The sequence below is a fragment of the Prionailurus bengalensis genome, chromosome A2 (genome assembly GCF_016509475.1).
Source record: "Prionailurus bengalensis isolate Pbe53 chromosome A2, Fcat_Pben_1.1_paternal_pri, whole genome shotgun sequence".
NCBI classification, from domain to species: domain Eukaryota; kingdom Metazoa; phylum Chordata; class Mammalia; order Carnivora; family Felidae; genus Prionailurus; species Prionailurus bengalensis.
Genome location: NC_057348.1, coordinates 28,799,430 through 28,823,561, shown reverse-complemented (window position 1 = coordinate 28,823,561; position 24,132 = coordinate 28,799,430). Strand labels below are relative to the sequence as shown.

Sequence of the window (24,132 nt, the reverse complement as noted above, 5' to 3'; positions counted from 1 at the left end):
CCTCCTTGAGAAGGCTCCAGGTTTCCTGACATTATCTGAGGGTTGATTGCCTAGTGAAGGTCAATACTTTTTTTGCTTCCTATTCCTACTCGTTTCTTTGTGTTCATTTTGGAATAATGAGAAAATGATAGTCTTTTAAAGTATTAAGAATCAGAAAATAAAGGCATGAACACATAAAGAAGGAAAGTAACTTAAACATTTGTTTTTCTAAAATGGAAAAAGCTTCAGTATTTTCCTGGTTGGTGCAATTAAAGCCAGAGGAACCAAGATTCCACAGGAAAGGAAGCAGAGAGAAGTGAGTTAAAATGTTACATGGAATTTTCCTTAGAGGTCTTGTTGCATGCTTCTAGTGTGAGCAAAAAATAATGTTGAAAACATCTGATAAGACTAAAGCAGAGCAGAGCTTTAGCAGTCTCATAGAGTCTTATAGAATGCAGAGTTTCTGAGGAGGTAGGATCCTGATAAACACTCACAGGTTTTAATTGAGGCCCCTGAACATCTACATCCTAGGGTAAGACCCAACTGAAAACAGACCAGCGTGAATTGAATCACAAGATGATCTGCTTGTACTCTCTCTGACAGAGGAAAATAAAATCATTTTGGGAGGAAGATAATATTGTTCTTACTTGTAACACTTTTCATAAACAATGTATCTATCATTAAACAATTAGAAGCATGTTGGAAAACAGGAACAAATGACCAAAAATCAAGAGAGAAATATAGCCAAAAATAGTAGATCCAGAAGTGATTCGGATATTGAGGTTATCATACATGGATGTCCAAATAACTGATGAAGACAGAAAATTTCACCAGAGATTGGGAACGTATAAAAAGAATCATATGAACAACTTCAAACTTAAAATTATGGTAATTGAAATTATGAACTCAGTAGATGGACTTAAGAAGATATTAAACACATCACAAAAGAGGGTGAGTGACTTGAAAGATAGGTCAGTAGAAAACAATCCAGATTAAAGTACAGACTGGAAAAAAGAATGTGTATATAAAGAACATTCCATAAGAGACATATTGGATGGTGTGAAGGTCTGGACCTTGTCATTGGAGTTTAGAGAGAAAGTAGGGGCAGAACAAAGACTTGAAGAGACACTGGTTAAGAATTTTCCAAAACTGATGAACAACATCCAGCTGTAGATTCAAGACACTCTGTGAGCAAAGAAAATGGAATAAAGTATGTAGGCATAGTATCGTAAAACTGCTGAAAAACCAAAGACAAATAAAAAAACCCTAAGACACCGAAAGGGAAAAAAGACATTTTCAAAGAAACACCGATTAGACTTATAACTAATTTTTAAACAGAAACAATGGAAGATAGAAAACAATGGGATGGCATATTTAAAGTGCCAAAGAAAATAATTGCCAGATGACAATTTTGTACCCAGTGAACATATCCTTCAAAAAATATGTTTTTGGAAAAATTGAAACTAAGAGAATAAACTACCAGCATATCTGCATTGAAATTATTGAAGAGAGCTTCTTTAGCCAGAAGATGGAATTGTGGAGATGCAGGAAGGCATGAAAAGCACCAAAAAGTATAAATATATGAGTAAATATAAGTGAATATAGACTGTTTAAAACAATCAAAATAATGTCTATGCAGAAGAATGAGCCTGGGCCACTTACACCATACACAAAAATAAACTCAAAACGGATGCTAAGTGTAAGACAGGAAGCCATCAAAATCCTTGAGGAGAAAAGAGGCAGCAACTTCTTTGGCCTTGGCTGCAGCAACTTCTTACTAGACATGTCTCCAGAGGCAAGGGAAACAAAACCAAAAATGAACTATTGGGACCTCATCAAGGTAAAAGCCTTCAGCATGGCAAAGGAAATAATCAGCAAAACTAAAAGGCAATCAATAGAATGGGAGAAGATATTTGCAAACGACATATCAGATAAAGTGTTAGTATCCACAATCTATAAAGAACTCATCAAGCTCAACACCCAAAAAACAAATAATCCAGTGAAGAAATGGGCAGAAGATGTGCCTAGACACTTTTCCAAGTAAGACAGACATCCAGACGGCCAACCGACACATGAAAAAATGCTCAACATCACTCATCATCAGGGAAGTACAAATCAAAACCACAACAAGATATCACCTCATACCTGTCAGAATGGGTCAAATTAACAACTCAGACAACAGATGTTGGCAAGGATGCAGAGAAAGAGGAACCCTTTTTCACTGCTGGTGGGAGTGCAAACAGGTGCAGCCACTCTGGAAAACAGTATGGAGGATCCTCAAAAGATTAAAAATAGAACTACCCTATGACCCAGCAATTGCACTACTAGGTATTTATCCAAGGGATACAGCTGTTTCAAAGGGGCACATGCACCCTAGTGTTTATAGCAGCACTGTTGACAATAGCCAAAGTCTGGAAAGAGCCCAAATGTCCATTGACTGCTGAATGGATAAAGAAGATGCAGTGTGTGTGTGTGTGTGTGTGTGTGTGTGTGTGTGTGTGTGTAATTTATATAAATATATAAAATGGAATGTCACTCGAAGAAAATGAAATCCTGCCATTTTCAACAACATGGATGGAACAAGAATGTATTATGCTAAGTGAAATAAGTCAGTCAGAGAAAGACAAATATCATATGACTTCATTCATATGTGGAATTTAAGAAGCAAAATAGATGAACACAATGGAAGGGAAGCAACAATAAGATAAAAACAGAGAGGGAGACAAATGAAAAGAGACTCTTCAACACAGAGAACAAACAGGGTTGCTGGCAGGGTGTTGCATGGGGGGATGGGCTAAATGGGCAATGAACATTAAAGAGGGCACTTGTTAGGATGAGAACTGGGTGTTATATGTAAGTGATGAATGACTAAATTCTATTCCTAAAATCATTATTGCACTATGTGTTAACTAACTTGGATTTAAATTTAAGAAAAAGTGAGAAAAAGTGTCTAGTGAAGTGTAACTCCCTATAGCCAAAGATGGGACAATTCAAGCATCCATTAGGATAGGAACAGCAGTAGACTAAAATATAAGACATATTTTAAATCCATAAGTTAATTAACACTAGCTAATAATAAAAATAACAAGTGGTTACCATGGAAGGATGTTAGGAACCAAGTTATTATTTTGAAAAAATAGTAAGGATGAGTCATTGAACATTAATGATTATAAGTACTACAAAAATACAACCAGACATAGTGTGCCTCTTAAGAGAGGCACACATCTCATCAGCCATGAGATAGTCTTTCCAAAAACAAAACAATGAAGCCTAAATTCTATTAAGCCTCTAACCTAACTTCCAACATACGAAATTTACAGATAGGAGCATTTTATTTAATACAATACCATGAAAAAAAATCAGATAGTAGAAAAGCTCAGTTCAAACAAGACAGTTTCTCCAATGAATAAGTAGCAAGGGATAACAGATTTAAGGGGATTTATAGATTAAATGTACCTTAAAAGACATATTGGCCAATCACTGTATACAGAACTTATTTGAATCTTGATTAAAAAATACTGCAAAATAGTTATTACTTTTGAGGCATTTGGAAATTTGAACATTAAGAGAGTACTTGATGGCAATCTGGCATTATTATTAATTTTTCTATATGTTTTATGATGATATTATGTTCTTATGTCTCAAAAACCACACTTGTGTTACAAGAGATAGTTATAGGAAATATGATATGATGTTTGGGATTTGCTCTAAAATAATATGGTCAAGGGAAAAGTGAAGGACATAGAGATTGAACAAAATTGAACATGAGCTAACAATCATTAAAGCAAATTAGTGAACATGGGAGTTTTATGTCATTATTAAATCTATTTTTATGTATGTTAGAACTCTCCATAACAAAAAGCTTAAAAATAAAATATGTATAGAATTAAAAATGAAATTTTAATAAGATTTAATTTATAAAATTATAAAAATTTTATCTTTGCAATAAAAGGCAACAATAGCACATAGGGTGGCAATGGGATGGGGGAAAGTGAAGTTAAAGTCATGGGTACTCCTTATCCAGGGAGTGGTAAAAAATGTCTAGTGTGGTAGATTGTAATAAGTCAAGGGAACACATTGTGTATTTATAGCATCCATACAAAGAATGTAGAACTAACAAGCTAATGGATGGAGAAAATGGAATACTAATAAAAAAACCCCATATTTTACCATGTAAACACTAAGCAAAAGATGCAGTGTAGTTATATGTGTGCATACAAATAGCATGACCTCAAAATATTAAAAAGTAAGCAACTATAATAGTAAAAGAAGAAATATAGAAATCTTCAATCTTGGTTGGCATTTTATCATAGCTTTTTCATTAATTAATAGAACATGAAGAAAAATACATTAGTAAATATATAGAAGATTTAAATACCACATTGAACAAACATGACCTAATTGTAATATATACAATGCTGCACCCACCAATGAAGAATATATAGTTTTTAAGTGACAGGAACATTTAGCAAATAGTTCATATGCCCAAAGGCGTTGCTGAACAAATCTCAAAGGATTGAAGCCCTGTAGTTTATTTTCTAATCATAGTGTATTAAGTTGTAAATTATAACAAAATAATAATGAAAAAAAATTCCAATATTTGGAAATTAAGTAATACCCTTTCTCCTGTGTGTCAGAGAAAATAATCACATTGAAAATTATACATATTTTTAACTGATAAAGAAAATGCAACATACCAAACATTGTGGGTTGCAGTTAAAGCAGAAGTTATAGGGACATTAATAGACTTAAATTCTTACATTAGAAAAGAAGAAAAACTAAAAGAAGAAAGAATCTCAAAGATCCATCTGAAGGATCTAAAGAAGCAAAGTAAACTCAAAGAAATCAGAAGAAAATAAAGATAAGATCAGAATAATTGAAATAGAAGAAAAAAGACAATAAAAAAATAGAGCCAAAAGTTAGTTCTGGGAAAAGCCTAATGAAATTGATAAAACTCTGGTACTAATAATCAAAGAAAAATGTAAGGTAGATTATTAATATCACAAATGCAAAAAGGCTAACACTAAACTACGGATATTAAAAAAGATAGTGAAAAGATATTATCAAGATGTTATGCCAATAAATTTGAAAATTTAAAGGAAATGGCTAAATTTCTTAAAAGTACACCAAAATTCCATTACACCCCCTCCCACACACAATTATTATTTAACCATTAAAAAAATGAGAAAATCCTTTCATTTTCAACAGCAAGGATGGACCTTGAGGGCATTATGCTAAGTGAAATAAGTCAGGGAAGGACAAATGTTATATGATCTCACTTATATGTGCCATCTAACAACAAAACAAAAACTTGATAGAAAAAGAGATCCAGGTCCTGGGTGGCTCAGGTGATTAAGTGCTGACTTTGATTTCATCTCAGGTCGTGATCTCATGGTTGTAAGATTGAGTCCCATGTCTGCTCCATGCCAAGCATGGGGCCTACTTGGGATTCTCTGTCTCCCTCTCTCCCTCTCTGTTCCTCCCTCACTCATACATGTACTCTCTCTCAAAATAAATAAATAAATAAACAGTAAAAAAAAGAGATGAAACTTGTGGTTACTGGAGGTGTGGGTTGAGGGTAGGGGAATTGGAGAAAGGTGGTGAAAATGCATAAATTTCCAGTTGTAAGAGAAGTGAGTATTAGAGATGTCGTGTACAACATGATGACTATCGTTAACACTGCTGTATGATGTACAGGCAAGGTGTCAAGGGAGGAAATCCTGAGAGTTCTTGTCACAAGAAATATTTATTTCTTTTTTTTCCTTATTTTCTTTCTATTTAAAAATTGTATTTATGAGAAAATAGATGTTAGCTCAGTCCATTGTAATCATTTCACAGTATTTATAAATCAAACGTTCGTGCTGTATGCTTTAAACTTATATAGTGATGAATGTCAATTACTTCTCAATAAAACCAGGAAAAAGCCACAATGAGATTGGTATAATACATTTTAGAAAATCTGGATTATCTTATATCTATGAAATAAATTCGCTTCATAATTATAGACCTTTACACAAAGAACATACCAGTTAAATTCACCAGCAAATTTTTCTAAATATTTAAGGAGGAAGCAATACCAATCATATATATATACTCACATTGTTAGGCCAGCATAACCTTGACCCCAAAGCTAAGAGGGGTATTCAAAGAAAGGAAATTCACAGTCCAATTTTTCTTATGAAGATAGATGCTAAAATCCTAGCCAAAACATTAGTAAATCAAAGTCAGTGATATATATAAGGGTGATATATCACTACAAAGTTGGGTTCATTCCAGGAATGCAAGTTGATTATTTGAAAATCAATCAATACAATTTACCACATTAATGGAGTAAATTTGAAAAACCATATCATCATCTGGATAGATGAAGGGAAAAAATGCTTTTGATAAAATTTGACACTCACTCATGATGCAAACTCTTAGCAAAATGTGAATGGAGCAGAACTTCCTTAATTAGATAAGTGATATCTGCAAAAAAGCTACAGCAAACCTCGTACATAATGTTGAAATAGCGACAGCTTTTTTGTTGAGATTGTGAATTAGAAGAGTGTTGGTAATTTCCACTTTTATTCATCATTATGTTGGAGGCTCTCACAAATTCAGTAACGTAAGAAAAAGAGAATACCTTTATAATCTTGGGATAGGTAAGGATCTGTTTTTTTAATAGGCCACAATGGTGATTCTTATGAATGCCCATTTTGGGAAACTTCATAACTGGGCTGTCTAAGATGTGATTCGCTTCTTATCTTGAGATGGCCATAACCTAAAAGTATGGAAGGTGTGAAGAGAATGTTTCTGCTCTCTGACAGGACTCCCATTGTTGACACATCAGATTGATCAGATTGGATGTGGATTTGGCCACTGTTCTTTAAAAATTGTTTCTGTTTACAGATATTGCTTTCACCATATCTCTTAATATTTTTAATCCATCAGAAACAAATAATCTCCCACGTACCTTGTAACATCTTACTTCTATTTACCTATAATTCAATTTAAAATGTTAATGTCAGCGGTGCCTGACTGTCTTACTGGGTGGAGCATGTAACTATCGATCTCAGGGTAGTGAGTTTAAGCCCCATGTTGGGTATGGAGCCTACATAAAATAGAATAGAATAGAATAGAATAGAATAGAATAGAATAGAGTAGAATTTAATGTGAATTTAATATGTTCAATTTTCTTTTGTACAGTTGATGCAAATACAACTGAACCCTTTTTGTGTGTCCATGGTTAGTGTGCAGCTATACATCATGGGCCAGTCAGATCATGGGCCTAGAAAAATAATTGCATATAATGAAAGTCTAGTGTAATGCATTTAGTTTCTACGATAAATGTTGCTCAGGCATCGCCAGTGATACTATTTTATTGATCTTGTTTTTGTATCTGCCCTTTCTTCCTTCTATTTTTGTTACAAAAAAATCCTGCTTCTAAAATTCAAACAGCGCATAAGCATTATAAAATAAAAGACAAAATCCCCTACACTTGCAATCCAAACCCATTCCTCAGAATTAACCTCAGAATTAAACATTTCATCCCATACTTTTCATTTATGTACTTCTATATATTTTGCCATACTGTTTTCTTTTTAAATGTTTATCTGTTTATTTTGAGAGCAAGAGAGCAAACAGGGGAAGGGGCAGAGAGAGAGAGAGGAGAGAGAGAGAATCCCAGGCAGGCTTAGTGCTGACAGTGCAGAGCTCAAGCCCAGGAACTGTGAAATCACAACCTGAGCCTAAATCAAGAGTTGGCTGCTCAACTGACTGAGCCACCAAGGCATCCCTGCCATACTGTTTTTAAAGAGTTATCAACTTGCTGTCTAAGTCTCAAAATTTAAGCATAGATACTGAGACCAAGTTTATGTTTTCTGTCAAATTTGACAAGTGTGTGGTCAGTATGCTGAACTCTTATATATTTGTAATGCTCTTTTTTTAAAACCATGTTCTGTTTAAGAGATTAAGAGCATTTAGAAGAAGGAGTGATAACAACTAATACAGTGTAACAGTACTGTTCACTTTCTTCCCAGAGGAACATTCATACATATGCCTATGTTCTTATCGTGAGTCGTTGGTAGGAGCAAGAAATACACATACCAGTACTGATGGACAATTGGTGAGGAAGTGAGCAACACAATTTACAACCTGTTAGGCTAAGACTAACAATCATGTAGTTTTTTAAAAGACACTATAGATCTAAACCATAAAAATTAAAAAAAAATGGTTTCATAAGGCATAAACATCTGACAAGGGCCATTGTGGAATATGATTAAGAATCATAACAGTTTTTGAAAGAAGAGGAGTATTATATTAAATGAGATGAGTCTCCCATTGTATAGTAGAGAAAAAGTACCAGGTTATTGGGAAGTACAGTTCATAGACCAGATCAAGTACTGCAGCTGAGTTCTTTATGTTTAAAGTATACCATAATCCCCATACTCCATTCCTTACCAACTTCTAAATATCTCTCAGATTTGTTGAATTCTTCCAGATCTACTGTTCCCATGGCAGTATAAACTATCATCACTACTGCCTTTGACTGATCTTGTATCCTCTCCTGTCCCCTTGCAACCCATTTTCCAAATGTAGCTTGAGAGAGATTTTCAAAATGCTAGTTTGATCATGCCACCGAGCTGGTGTAAACCATTTCCACCATTTGAAAACCTAACATGGCCACTGTTGTCTTCTCTTAATTGTTTTTTCACATCATGCCCTCTTAACTCTCTGAACTCCAACTACACTGCCCTTTTTCTTCCTCAAAATCAGTGCCCTCCCTACTGCCACAGGGCCTTTGCACATCTTGTTCCCATGGCCTGTTTAATTTGTTTCCTTCATCTCCACTGAGTTAATTACCTCTCCTCAGATTTCATCTTCCATGTTTTCCCTTCTACAGACTATTTCAGGCCCCTTGGTTTGGTCTGTCTTTTTGGCATCTGCCACTAACCTTTCTCCCCAGTAAGGCCATCAGTTCTGAGTTCAGAAACCATCTGTGTTTATGCCCAATTACCAGCTCGGCCCAGCATGTGCTAAATGCTTAACAAATATTTGTTGAATGTATGAAAGAATGTGTATACATTTGTAAATTGAATAGGAGTTGAATTATAGCAGCTGAAGATGTTATCTGTTACTAATCATGGGGAATAACTTCCAAGGGAAGTCAAGGGCAGAACTGATGATTTTTCATATGAAGGAACTGATACTCAGAGGGGTTAAGAGCTACTTAGTGGGAACATAGCTACTAAGTGAGAGATCTACAATTTCAACTGAGGTTTGTCCACTAGCACCGCTGTTCCTGAGAGTGGTTACATGTATAAAGCCTTTATGTAGACAATAGGTATGGCAAATATCGTACACTCCATCCTTCTCCTGAGAATCCATGAAGAACATTATGAATATTAAAGACAGACAATTCCTGAAGTAAGGAAATATGTTTAATTTAATATAACCCAATATCCCTTTCATTTGGTAATACCCATCAATGGAATGGAATTCTCCTTTAGCAAAATGCTGCCGTTCATTCCTTCATACATCCATTTGTCCTTCAGTTTGCTTTATCTGTTCTTATGACACTGATTATAATTCCATTGCTAAATAATTCTTTCCAAAGAAGACATTTGCCAAATACTTCCATCTAGCTAGAACGAGAAGATAATACTTACCCCTGTTCAAGATAAAACATTAAGTCTTATAAAATTAATTTGTTTTAGCTTAGGGTCAAGTGTCTGGAGACATGAACCTCACTTAACATTGTTGCTGTCACAGATATACTTATAGCTTTGAAATAATGCTCTGTTTCCCCCACATTATATAGGCTACCAAATTATACCTAATGAAGCATCACTAGAGTGGGGATAGCAATAAAAAATTGGAACAGTGCATTTAGTTTTCATGCAAAAGGGGAGACATTTGGTCAAATTCAGTCCAATTACCAATGATAAAACATACCAGTGTCACTTTCAATAATTACTGAAGAACAAGACATAACTCTAAATAATACTACATCTATTCAGTTTTTAGGCTATTTCATTTAAAAATTAATTCCTGCTAAACAGTTCTCAATACTAGGGAAATTTGCCAAGACTCATTTCTTTAGAATGGAACATAAGTCTTGCAGGATATACATATACTATACTTCTCCAAATTCCTCATAAGTTTAAATGTATGGATTTTATGTTCTTAGGTAGAGCATTTTGCCGTGCCCTATTCCTCTATACCAGGTATATTTATATCTACATCAATATAGGTATATTGGGAAAAGTCTGCACATACCTACATGCTGACAGAAGGTAGCTTTAAGGATTTTTAGCCTAAATATGACTACATATTCCCCAAAGTCCTACAATTACGTGATTTTGAGTATGTAATAATTCAGCATGATATATGTACTTCTTGTGTGAGTAAAAAGTTAAGTTTAACTTAACTTGTTGAGCGAAAGTTTGTACAAAAATAGGGAGGAATTGAGTGTAAATTCAACTTTTTTGTTCTGAAATAACTGTAAAAAATAGAAATACAATTTTCATTGTGTCTGATTACATGTATTCAAGAAATAGGCACTGAGGCATAAAGGAGGACTAGACATTATCCCTGCTTTCAAAGAGCCCATATCACCTCCATGTCAGAGACAAATAGACAGCTATGAACATATAGTATTGGGATTGAGTGCCATAGGAAAGGGGTGGTGAGCAGGGTGCTGTGGGAACATCTGAGGGGGCACTTGTCTCTCAAGATGAGAGAATCAGACCATGCTTCCCAGGGGAAATGGTGTGTAAGCTAAGGAGTTGAATTTAGTCTTGATTCTGTGTCTCACCACTCTGGAATGCTGAAGAAATTGAGACAAGAGCCCCTGTGTCACCCTTAGTTAATTGAAAAAAGAATCTGTAATTGCTTTGTAGTAAGTAGTCTTTTATGGAAGCATTTTTGGCTGTGTATAGAAAAGAAGAAGATAATGCTGTCTTTTTCTGGCTCTTGTTTGCTTTGTCTGATTTTCTTATACTTTACTGCCTTTTTCTGTGAACCCATACAGAGCCACATAGAATTATCTCCACCCAGTTCAGTATCTGATCTTGAAGAAGGTATTTTTAGAAGTTTAGCTGAAGTGTGTTTTCTGTGTGAGGAGGTATATGTGGGAGCTGTGTGTCATCCGAGCTTTGTTGGGGTGATTGCCTAGACCTATGACCCTCTCTGCAAGAACTGTCCAGAGGGCTGGCACCTACAGCCGTGACTACCTGGTGTGACCCTCTGAATCTGGAATACCCACAGTTCATTCTTTGTAGGACATGGACAGCAGGGGCCAGTGGCCTAATGTGGTCTACAGATGTGTTTTCTCAATCAAGAAACTAAAGTAAAAACCTAGATCTCTGTTAGTACAGAGCTGAACCCCAGAAGCAGCCTGAGCTCTGTGTGTTTCAGGACCTTTCCTTGCAGGTTCTTGTCTCACACCTGGTCAGCTTCACACCTTTCATTACTTCTGTGGCCCCCACAAGCGTTTGCATTGGTAGCCCCTGATGTATAGTTTTGGCTGATTCGATGAGGTGTGACTGATCATGACCTTGGTTGGGCTCAGCAGATTTTTTCCTCTAATCATTTTGAGGTGGCACTCAGGACATTGCTTGGTTTCCATTTAAGCTGCAAAGAGATACAAATATTTGTGTGGAAGCAGAGAAAGGACATCTAAAGGTAGACGCAGTAAGGTAAATACTCCAGAAAGAAGTAGAGACATGAGCCCCGAAGCCCCAGAGAGTGAGTGTGGTGATACTGGATCTGAATGACTTCTTACTTCCTGGCTCTGGTTCCGGTGAGGCCTGGCTACCCTTCCAGTCCTGTGTGCTATGGCATGTCTGGAATTCCTCACCGAGAATCCCATTTTACTTGAGCTCCTAAAATGGATCTTTGTTTTTTGTAACTAAATGATTCTTAATTCAGAAGCTTTGCACCTGTTTTTTATGATATTTTTGAGTGGGAAAATGGAATTTCAGGTTTCCAGTAATTTGTCATGAATACTCTAGTTGGATTAGAACAAAGTCTTGTAATCCTCAAATACAACGGGTATCCTAGTTGATCATGAGAAACCCCTGGACTGTGTTGAGTTAGCAGAACAAAATCTTGTCATCATGGAGAAGCATTTTGACCTTTAGAGACCTTGGGTTCAAGCTTCCCTTAAGAAATTGTATCTATTCTTGAGTTGACATGTTGGGATTCTACTGTGAAGTGATTCTGAATAAGCTAGAAAGTTGCCTGGATTCTTGATCATGACAGTTTTTTTTTTTTAATTTTTAATGTTTATTTATTTTTGAGAGGGAGAGAGAGACAGAGTATGAAAAGGGGAGGGACAGAGAGAGAGGGAGACACAGAATCCGAAGCAGGCTCTAGTCTAGGCTCTGAGCTGTCAGCACAGAGCCCGACGTGGGGCTCAAACTCACAGGCTGCAAGATCATGACCTGAGCAGAAGATGGCTGCTTAACCCACTGAGCCACCCAGGCTCCCCAATCGTGACGGTTTTTAAAAATGCATTATATTTATAAAAGAGTACATTTGGAGCACAATAAACTAACATGAACCCACCCTCTAATTTAAGAGCTGTAACATTACCATTTACTTGTGTGTTCCTGCCCTCTCTCTCCTCCCTTTTCCTTGCAACAGTAACCATTGTACAGCAGGAATGAATATACAGGATAAATTTTCCACATATACTTCCTTTGCTTTTCTTTTCTCATATAAAATAATTTTGCCACATTTGTGTGTATCCCTAAACAAGATATGTTTTAGTTTTTGAGCATTGTAAAAACTGGCTTTATACCATATGTCACTGCTTCCCAGCTTCTTCACATCATGGCATACATTGCACTTGAAAATACTGCACGGTGTCTTGGGATCAATGCCATCAATGTCTTACCACAAGACTCTGTTCACTCCAGCTACTATTAATCCACAGAACAGAGGGGATCAGTATGTTAGGACCTCTGTGAGGCACACCACTTGGAAAGCTCTATGTAGTGTTCTTTCCATTTGATTTTTTGTTTCTTTGGATTTATGCACATTCCTTTTTACTGCTGTGTAATAATCCTATGTCAATATACAAGAATTTCCATCTTACTCTGTTTAGACCCCCTTCTTTACTTTTCATTTATACTGCAGATAACACTAGCATATCATGGCTTATGGAAAACTGCTGAATTTGGTTTAACGTTTTTGTAGGATTCAGAGAGGTACCTTTAAATTTTGGTTTTAAAAATCTGCTTTGTTTTAGATTGGGTCTGAGTGTAAGGCAGCAAGAGATAGAATTAATTGGATTATATAAGACACAGCCTTCTCTATTTAATCACATTATTAGGACAAAACAGCAATATGTACCAGTGCATCCACCTTCATTCAGATCAGTGGAAATTTACTGTAGGCAAGCAAACCAAGGAGCACTAAATTATGACGACTACATAATGGCATTAACACTTTTGGTAGTTGATCTGAAATACACTCTATGATTATTTAGTTCAACAATGGCAAATATATTTCACTTCGTGTTCTGAATCTATTTGGTAAGTAGTGTTCACCTGGAGTACTATTGTAAAAGTGTTTTCAGTTCCTATCAGGGTCTTTGGCTAACAACTCAGTGATGAGTTATTGATGTCTGTCCTGGGTATGAACAGTGGGACTAAGGACATATATGCCAGTATTCGCCTTCCCTAATCTTTCCATTTGCCTCTCTTTCTTGAATTATCTTGAACCCATCTTGATCATCTGAATATTGTTTAATTTGTAGCTTAACCCTTGGAGAAAACCAGATTCATAACTAAATAAAAAAGCCAGAAAGCATCACGTAGTTGTGCTCTTTTCCCTGGTCATTTATTATGGTCTCTAATTACCTGCCTCACAGGATACTTTTCTCACAAGTGTCCAAGATGTTCCACTTCTTTGGTAAAATGTATTTTACCATCACTATTGAGCCGCAAGCTGGAAAAGAGATAAAATGCCCTTTAGTGTCCTCAGTTTCAGGGTTTTGAACTTAGCTTTACACAGACAGATCTTGTCCACTGTAATTTAAAACAATTAGAGCCACAAAGCTTCTTTAGAGTTTCTAGATCCTATTAAATGTTATTTTTAAGATAACATCTCTTTTTGTCCTTCATTTTTGAATGCTTGGTCAGGAAATGGTTGTAAAAAGCTTCAAATCCCAATTGAATAATGCGTTCTCAAAAGTAGCTGCCAAGTGTAAATACCACTGATATACATCCATGCATATGATAGTATATAAATAACCAGGAAAGCATAGCAAAGGTCAATCAATTATGTATAGGTCAGAATGCTTTCCATCTGGATTGTCATTTTAGCAAATGACATCATGTGTCCTTTGGAATCTATTGTGAAATGTGGCTTGAGTCATTATAGATTGGTTCCTTCTCTGGGTTACCCGGATGGCAGGGGTGAGGCTCAATAAATGTATTGGACTCGGCAGGAGCAGATTTGCATAATTGGGGTGTAGTGATGAAGGCTTCTTATTCTAGAGAAAACCTTTGGGCCCTTTCCACCAATTTCTACTTTTTTTAATTTTTTTTCCTTCTTGGTTGCTTTTTTTTTTTTTTAGAACGTGAAGACAAAAGAGTTGGAAATGAGCCAGATGCCCTTTATATAACTGCAGTGGATATCTTTCCATGAAATTGCCAGCAGGGAATCAATAGTAATAAATCTGGTACCCTTCGAATCTCTTTTAACTTTACCACTGCTCTTCTGGAATGGGGCTACATGGACCATGTAAATTTAGTTTATAATTTCTACTTGATCTGATGAGGAGTGGTCTCACCAGACAGACTGCCAGGCTCTAGAGTGACTGGCAGGATGGGATGTTGTATGGGATGGGAAGGGATGTTGGCCTTTTCCAATTGGCACAACCGGAGTTGTATTTAGCATATAGACCAAGTGATGAAAGCAGCTGCCAAGTCTAGTCATTTCTGATTAGTCAGGGCCCGAGGAGGTAAATGTTACTTGACAGAATTTAATGTGTGATCTTTCCCTCCCTTCAGGGTATTTTGAAAATGTTAAAAAGTTGTTGTTGTTGTTTTTAAATAGGATGACTTATAATGAAGGACTTAGAGTCAAAATTGATGTCATGTTTTACAGGAATTTATAGTTGAAATCTATGTTTCGTTCTGAGATCTTGGAAGGAAGAAGGCTTGGGAATCTTTAGGAATGATAAAAGGAAATGGCCTTTGCCTGAAGAGAGCTTAGTCTATTGGGAAGACAGACATGCAAACGGATTCACACGCTATAAAATAATAGCTGCTCTCATAAGGTATATGTGTAAATCCGGGCAAGACTGGATTTCTGTCACTTACCTATATTATCCATTATTTATTTATTTGGGCCCTGAATGGCTGAGAAACATGCCTATGCTTATTCTTATTATCAAAGTATTTTTGAGGGTGAACTTTCAATTTTCAAGATAGCTAATCTGTGTTTTGGTGATTCAGAGGCAATGTGGCTGCCTTCTCTTGGAACGGTACTTAATGTTCTGTACACAACCCAAAGCCTTACCTTTAGTTTAGTAAAACTCTAGATTCTCGGGGACTATTCTTTGATTGTGTCTACATGGATACCAAAACAAATGTGAAGATGAATATAAAGATCAAGTTGTAGTTGTTTCTTGTGGTAACTAACAACTGATTTACGAGGTTTTATCTTCTCCCCCCACTATTATCTTTGAGATTGTCATCTGTGGTCATGGATTGGTCAGCTCATTCCAGGGTGGTATGGGGAGGTAAACCAAAAAGGGGCCCATTTGACCATTTAGCAAACTTCTGCTTAGATCTCATTTTATAAAATCACTCCTAGTTGTAAGGGGTCCTAGAAAGAGGAGTTGTTAACAGAAACTGGGTTGCCCAATCGATGATTGCCAAACTTCCTTATTATCCAAAAATAACCATTGTCAATAAATGTGATAATACTGTATCTACTGTTTTTGCAATGTATTTTCCCTCTCAATAATATCATGAATCTTTTTTCCATGTTATTAAATATTCTACCACGTATTTTTTTAAAAAGCTTATTTATTTATTTTGAGAGAAAGAGACAGAGAGAAAGAGAGAACTGTGGGGGAGGGGCAGAGACGGGGACAGAAGTTCTGAAGCAGGCCCTGAGCTGTCAGCACAGAGCCTGATGTGGGGCTCATGGGACTCCAACTCACGAACCTTGAGATCATGAACTCAGCCGAAGTCAGACGCTTAACCGACTGAGCCACCCAGGCTCCCCTACCACACAATTTTTAATGTCTACCTAACAGTCTACTTTATGGCTGTACCAGAATTAATTTAAACATTCTTCTTTTGTTTGAAATTTAGAATTTCCAGGTTTTACTATTATAAATAGTACAGGGGTAAATATCCTTGTACTACATCTTTTTCAGAACTCTTTTGACCTTTTTTCTTCCATTTTGATTCTTCCTTTAAAAGAAATCAGGAAATAACAATGATATAAGTAAATACTTAGGAACTCTCTTCGAACAGAGTCTGGAGGGGAATTATTTAATATCTCAGATAACTTAAGATTATTGTATAGGACGCAAAATATCTTACTGATTTGGTAAAATCAGAGAAACAATTGGTAAATCCAGACATAGGAGAGAGAAGGAGGGAAGCGACCTGTCTTCTCATGGAATCAATCAGCTGAGTTGGTTGAGTTAAAATGGCTTAATGAGTTTTACAGGTCTGGTTATGGGGATCTGGCAGTATGTTAATTTTCAGAATACCTTCTGCCTGAAAGTATATTTTCATCTGATAGCGTGTTTCCTTTTGTACAAAGGTTGTCAAATGAGAGTGTGAAGGTAGCTCCTCTCACAACTCACCTGGCAGAATGTATCGTAGGCGTGTTGAGGTTGAAAGGCTGGTACCCACAGCAGCTAATAGCAGAGGCTGCAGGGAGGTGTAGCTTACAGAAGAGTAAAAGGGGAAATGTTGACACAGTCCACTGCCACCCCAACCCCATCACTGCTGTGGTCTTGAGTGTGTGGGGGGTGCCTTTCCTTGTTCGAGAACTAAAAGTAGATCAGCAAAACTGAGCATAGGGCAGAGAGTTTTGGTACTTGCTGAGCACATTACCTCTTATAACAGAGTTTTAAATGTCAATGCTTTTTCTAATGTATATGAGGAATCCTAATTGAAAAGCGGGCCCATATGCTTAGACTATATCTAGCTCTGTTTCTTTTTTTAATACTGCAAAATAAGGTTAATTTTTATGGTGAATATTTTATGGCTCGCTTTCTGTTATGTGCCAGACAAATTGAAGGCAATGGAAACTGATGGGTGCTGAAGATAAAAGAGCAGTGTTGACCTTTTGGTAAATCATTCATCATACTGCTTCATCTGTAAGTGGTTTTCCAGTTGTAGCTCATATTTGCTAATCACTACATTTGACTCTCAATTCTACAGGGGCTGATTGTCTTGTTGTGGATTGCCTTTTCTTTTCTCCCCCCCCCCTTTTTTTTAACTTTGGTTATTGTTATTATAGCTATTTTATTACTATTAGTTCCTCCACCAGAGGGGGCTTGTGGGCAGAGAAATACAGTGGGAATTAATAATTCAGTCTCTTTTTGCCTGTCTTCACTGACTTTTAAGGTTTTTCCTTAATGGCTGAGAGGTACTTTCAGCATTGCATTCACCTCCTTGTTCTTGTTGCCAGTGAAATTAAATTACAAGTTGACTGTCTTTGGCGATGACCACAGAATAGTTAACTGGTGGTAATGGTTTAGCACCAGGATGATTTTTGGCTTCCGTGTTGATCAAAGTCCCGTTGGGGAAACCAGAAATGAGAGTAAGAATAGCCTCTTTAATCCTGGGTCAAATACTGGAAAATATGGAATTTATTATGGTGGAAGATAAATTTGATCTTGGACCCAAAGGTGATCCAAGACTGGGCATCTGATAGAATCAACTTCACCAGCATTGTGGGAATGTATGGTTCTTTATTTCTTGATACTTCTAACTGACTCTGGCCATCACTAGACTTCAGAAGTGTATTCAATAAAGAAGACCCTTTAAGTCTGGATCAGCATACAAGATATGGAGGACAATATGGACATGCTTGTCATCTGGTCTAGGCAAGAGAACATTTACAGAAAATATTTTGCCTTAAGACCCAGAGAAATTGACCCTTGTCCACTAGGGAATCCAACCAGTTAATAGTGCTGTGCTGATTAACCCCACAGAGGTTGTTTCTTAATTTTGTATTTTAGGGTTTGTTAAACTAGGGATTGTGTCCCTTCTCTGGGGACAGAGAATATTTTAATATTTTGATTACAATTAAAATGGAAATTGGAAACAGTAAGAGACAGAAACTAATCAGAAGTGTTTCACTCTTCCTTTATTCCCAGTCACTTGCAGTGTCGACCAATATCCAGATATTACCTACACTCTGCCTATCTGCTTGAACCAGAGATTCCTGCACTGGGTGAGTGGTCCTTGGCCTAGATTGGCATTGCCCATTTGATTGATGAGGGCAGTTTGACAGAGTTGTTGCTAGTTATGTTGGTACTGAAACTCTAAGAGCATGACTACAATTTCATTCTGGAAGTCTGTGGTGTGTGGTGGGGTGGATGTGGGGGTTCATGACCCTTTTTTATTATTTTATTAAAACACTAATTATAGTTTTATGACTGCAACCAATCATAATACTTTTACCTATTTTGGATAACAAAGAACCAATGTCTTTATACTCTTTTGTAAAAACGCAAAAAAGCAATAAATACGATTTCTAAAAAGCACCATCTTTTAACAGGGAATTCTCAGAAGTCACATTTTTTTCTTTCTTTGTTAGAGATAGGAAACCAGTCTTTGGGGAAGGGACCCTTAGGTCCCAGAGGAACAGTCAATAGTGATAGTCTATTAATACCAGATTGTTCTTATAGGAAGAAATCATTTTTACATGGTGGAGACATTTTAGTCTTTAGAAGATTTTCTCAAGTGTCTTCCATAATAGTATGGTCCAGAAGTTAGTCTGGGAGGAGGCAGAAATGAATTAAAATGGATTTTGGGGATCTTGCTTATTGAAAATGATAATGCTGTCAAGCATGACTTATCTTACCTTCCTTCTCCAGACCCACAAAGTTAACTAGATTCATATCTATCCTGTCCCTTTTCCTCAAGACCCAGAGATTAAGAAGAATTTCCTGCATCTTTAAACTAATTTGTGAATGTTCCCTTCACCTTTACTCTTCTCCACCATCCAATAAGGTAACCACTAGCCACGTGTGGCTCTTTACATTCAAACAGATTTAAATTAAACAAAGTAAAAAATTTATTTCCTTAGTCACACTAACCTCTTTTGAAGGACTTGATAGGCATTGGTGGCTATTGGCTGTCTTATTGGACAGCATAGATATACAACATTTCTATCATCACAGAAAGTTCTGTAAGTGCTGCTCTGATACTCTTAGATATCCACCTAAGGATATCTCTCACCCTCTCAGGTGGCCACTGTTTTTTCTCAGTGTCTGAAGTGGACATGGTGTCCTTCATCTCTGCTGTCACTTACAGACAACTTCTTTTCTCTTTATCCACAGAAGCATCCTCAGGGGAACCTGGGTGGCTCAATTGGTTAAGCGTCCAGCTTCAGCCCAGGTCATGATCTCACAGCTTGTGAGTTCGAGCCCTGGGTTAGGCTGTGTGCTGACAGCTTGCTCAGAGCCTGGAGCCTGCTTTGGATTCTGTCTCTCCCCCTCTCCTCTGCCCCTCCTCTTCTCACACTCTGTCTCAAAAATAAATAAACATTAAAAAAAAGAAAGCAGGTACCATCAGATAATCCTACTGCCTAGTTATTGAAAAATTTATCCCCAGCTCACTGACTTTATGCCCATCACCTCCTGCCTTCATTGTTGGTGAAAATATCCACATAGAAGACTCTTCTCTGGCCTCCCAGTTCCTTCAGTTTCTCACTGGCAAATGTCTTTTTTTCTGCCTATTGGTCATTTCCCAGGCCAGTGGCCCTCAATCTAGGAGGCTTCCCTCTTCTAGAGGGCATTACAATTGTAAGGAGAGATTATTTGCAAATGTAAGAAGTACCACTGGCCCTTAGAGGGCAGGAATTAAGGATACCAAGTGTATTTCAGGACCAGGGACAGTCCTACATAATGCAAAATTGTTGCATCCCCAATGTCATAGTGCTCTTGTTAAGAAACATGGTGCTGACCTTCAAAATGCATTTCAAAGCATTTCTCTTTCCATCTGTCTTTCCAAGGATGCCACCTCATGTGCCCACAACATTCCTATTCCAATAGGAGTTCCTTGACTCCTTAGGGCCTCCAATCTATTGACCTACTGCTTTCATGTACTAATGATTATCCCTCTCGTGCCCTCATTTCCCTCCTCACCCAGTTTAGGTGCTGTGGTTAATCTCTCCTTTGTCATCTCTGTCATCCTTGTCTGGCATAACTTTTTTTTTCTTTATTTTTAATTTTTATTTGATTTAAGTTTTTAATTTACATCCAGGTTAGTTAGCATATAGTGCAACAATGATTTCAGGAGTAGATTCCTTAATCTTCTCCCATTTAGCCCATCCCCCCTCCCACAACCGCTCCAGTAACCCTCTGTTTGTTTCCCATATTTAAGAGTCTCTTATGTTTTTGTCCCCCTCCCTGTTTTTTTTTTATTTTTGTTTCCCTTCCCTGATGTTCATCTGTTTTGTCTCTTAAAGTCCTCATATGAGTGAAGTCATATGATATTTCTCTTTCTCTGTCTGACTAATTTCGCTTAGCTTAATACCCTCTAGTTCTATCCACGTAGTTGCAAATGGCAAGATTTCATTCTTTTTGATTGTGTCTGGCATAACTCTTGACTTTCACTGAGCTTTCTGTGCACTTTGGGCCTGAGTGCAGATGGATGGAGAACAATGCTAAGTCTTATGGACTTACTTTAAATTTATGTGCACTAGGGGCGCCTGGGTGGCGCAGTCGGTTAAGCGTTCAACTTCAGCCAGGTCATGATCTCTCGGTCTGTGAGTTCGAGCCCCGCGTCGGGCTCTGGGCTGATGGCTCAGAGCCTGGAGCCTGTTTCCGATTCTGTGTCTCCCTCTCTCTCTGCCTCTCCCCTGTTCATGCTCTGTCTCTCTCTGTCCCAAAAATAAATAAACATTGAAAAAAAAATTTAAAATTTATGTGCAGTAATTTCAAGTAGATCTTCTGCTCCACTTGGCAGTCCTGCCTTATTCACTTAGTACTTCTATTCTCTGAGACAAGTAATTTACACCTTTACCTGTACCTCAAACCTCTGACACCCATCCCCAGTTCTCCCATTCAGCTGACACCCTTATTCCATATTTAACTGGGGAAATAGAAACCATCAGAGCAAACCACCCCACCTCCTCCAGCAAATTTGCATTCCTTCCTGTTTCCAAATACTGGTAAAGGTTCTTTTAATTTGCATGCCGGTACTACTCTGAGCCATATGATGATTCAATTCTCTTACCACTTTTCTCTATTTGAAAGATCTGGAAACCTTCTTTTGTACAGTGCCCCATAACATCATTTGGCTTTCGTTTGATATAAACACATCATTTACATATTAATTCTGCCTTTGTTCTTTTCTCATTAATCCATAACAATTAAAATCGACCATTACTCTGCCACACTATGAGTTTTTATGATGTCATATCAAAGTCTCCATTAATTAAATAACTTCAGAAATTAAAGCCTTATTTGATGACAATATCTTTCAGTTGCAAATCATCTCCACTAAAGGGCACAATGGCAGACTTGGGACAATTTTAGCATTAGGACACACCAACCGAACAGCCAGATGTGCTTACTGACACATTGAAAGTTAAAAGCTGTCACTTTGGGTGATCGTTTGGTGCCAGTGACACTGAGAACAGAACAGAGTTGATGAGGGGAAAAAAGGACACACTCAGGCACTGCTATTGGAAAGCACAGCTCAATTATCAGGTTGTCATTTAGATTTTGTGGAATGTTCATTGGATTGAACCACAAATTAAAATAAAAAGTCCTTCCAGAATGTTTGGAGCTGTGAGACTATGTCGTTGGATTTCAGTTTGAGAGACACTGACCTGCAGGGTAAAGTTCAAATTTCTTAGCTTAAAATACAAGGCCCTCATTTAACTGGAGGGTGAATTGGAGTGGAAGGGAGTTAGATTAAGACAGTGAGAGAGAAGTTATTAACGCAGTTGTCGGGGTAAGAGATGAAGAGAGCTGGAGTGAGGAAGAAGTGTAGGAAAGGCAGAGACAGAATCAGAGCTGCATTAGATAGAAATGAAAAAAATAATAGGGGAGAGGGACATACAGCCACATCAGAGGTGGATGGCAAACGGACCCTTTTATATTCATGTTATAGGTAAGGAAATAAAATAGTGGGTTGGACATCTTAATTTGGATGTTATTTATAAGTTTTTAAATAAGGATTTTAGCTTAGTTTAAAAGGATATTATGTTTTTTTTAAAAATAAGGATTCACTACCTTACAGCTTTAAGAGAATATAGTTTGCTAATGTGTCTAAAAGACTTATCAAGAATAGCTAAATTATGAGCATCAGCTAGATACAGCAGTACTGGCTGTGGTGTACTTGATATGTTTAGATAATCCCTAATTCTGGGGAAATTGTAGATCAATTTGATGGTTGAAATAAGGCCAAATATGTAGGAATCATAATAAATACAAAAATGCTTAATTTTAGCTGTCAGTAGACAAAGATTGTACGATGGATGGGGAAGGAAGACAGCTATGTACTCTTTATAGACTATTTACAAGGGATACCCCTATTATGGATGGGATGATTGAAAGAAAACAGATGGAAATTGACATAATATTCCTTGCCAATACCTTTCAAAAGAAAGCGTGGATGATGTATTAATATCAGACAAAATGTGCTTTAAAGCAAGAAGTATTATTATGGTTACAGAGAGTTATTGTTTAATGATAATAGAACAATTCACCAGGAAAATATATTAATCCTGGAGCTACATTACTGAGCAGCATCATTTCAAAAATATATAAAATAAAAATTGACAGAATCATCATAAGATATTGAGAATATAGGTAATTATAATCAGGAAGATCTAAACATTTTCTCTCAGACACTGATAAGTCAAATAAAGTTAAAAATTTAGAAAGGATAAAGAAGATTTAAAAAATATCACTGGTTAGCTTGGTCAAATGGACATTTACAGAGCTTAGAATTCCATTAGCAGAGAATATTTGTATGTAGAAAGCCTGAACATTGATGAATACAAATTCTATCCCAGAGAAGAAAAAATTTAGAGGCCAAAAACCAGTAGACATCAAAATTTCATACATTTGAAAACTCAAGATCATACTTTCAAATGTTTTTTGAGTCATAGAAAAGTGATGAGAGAAATTGGTAGATGCTTTATTTCAAATCTTATGGGGTATAGTTAGAGGGGTACACAGAAGGAAATTTATAGATTCACAAATTTATATATTAGAAATAAAGGAGAGGCACCTGGGTGGCTCAGTCAGTTAAGCATCCGACTTCAGCTCAGGTCATGATCTCACGGTTGATGTGTTTGAGTCCCACGTCAGGCTCTGTGCTGATAGCTCAGAGCCTGGAGCCTGCTTCAGATTCTGTGTCTCCCTCTTCCTCTCCCCCTCTCCCACTCATGCTGTGTTTCTCTCTGTCTCAAAAATAAATAAACATAAATTATTTTTTAAATAAAAATAAATACAGGAATGCTGGCTATCAGTGAGTTAAGCATTCAACCAAAAAGGTATAAATAGCAGAGTAAACCCAAATAAAGTAAAGGTAAGGGATAATATAAAATATTAAAACAAACAAAATAGAATACAAAAGGAATAGTAGAAAAGATCAACAAAGTAAAAGATGATTCTTTGAAAGATTCTCCAAACACATTCACATCTGGCAATCTTGATCAATTACAGAAGGAGAGAGAGAGAGAGAGAGAGAGAGAGAGAGAGAGAGAGAGAGAATACAAATAGTATTAAAAATGAAAAGGGAGCCCTAAATATAGACTTACTAGACAATAAAAGTCCAAAAGAATATACTATGAATAACTTGATGGTACTATATTTGAAAACATACATTCCAGTAAATAAGGGTACTCAGTATCCAGATGATAATACACATCCTAAGCTTATGTCCCAACAAGAGACATAAGAAACATGATATATAACTTGAGTCTGGTGCTTTATCCATC

General features: G+C 36.8%; 1 protein-coding gene across 2 annotated transcripts in view; it reads left to right on the top strand.

Moving 5' to 3' along the window:
• Positions 1-24,132, top strand: part of FHIT (fragile histidine triad diadenosine triphosphatase) — a 1,429,439-nt gene that overhangs the window by 251,543 nt on the left and 1,153,764 nt on the right. For both annotated transcript variants that reach the window (XM_043587808.1, XM_043587810.1), the window contains exon 3: positions 18,326-18,402. The gene's annotated coding sequence lies outside the window, so the exon portion shown is untranslated. The remainder of the gene's footprint in view (positions 1-18,325; positions 18,403-24,132) is intronic.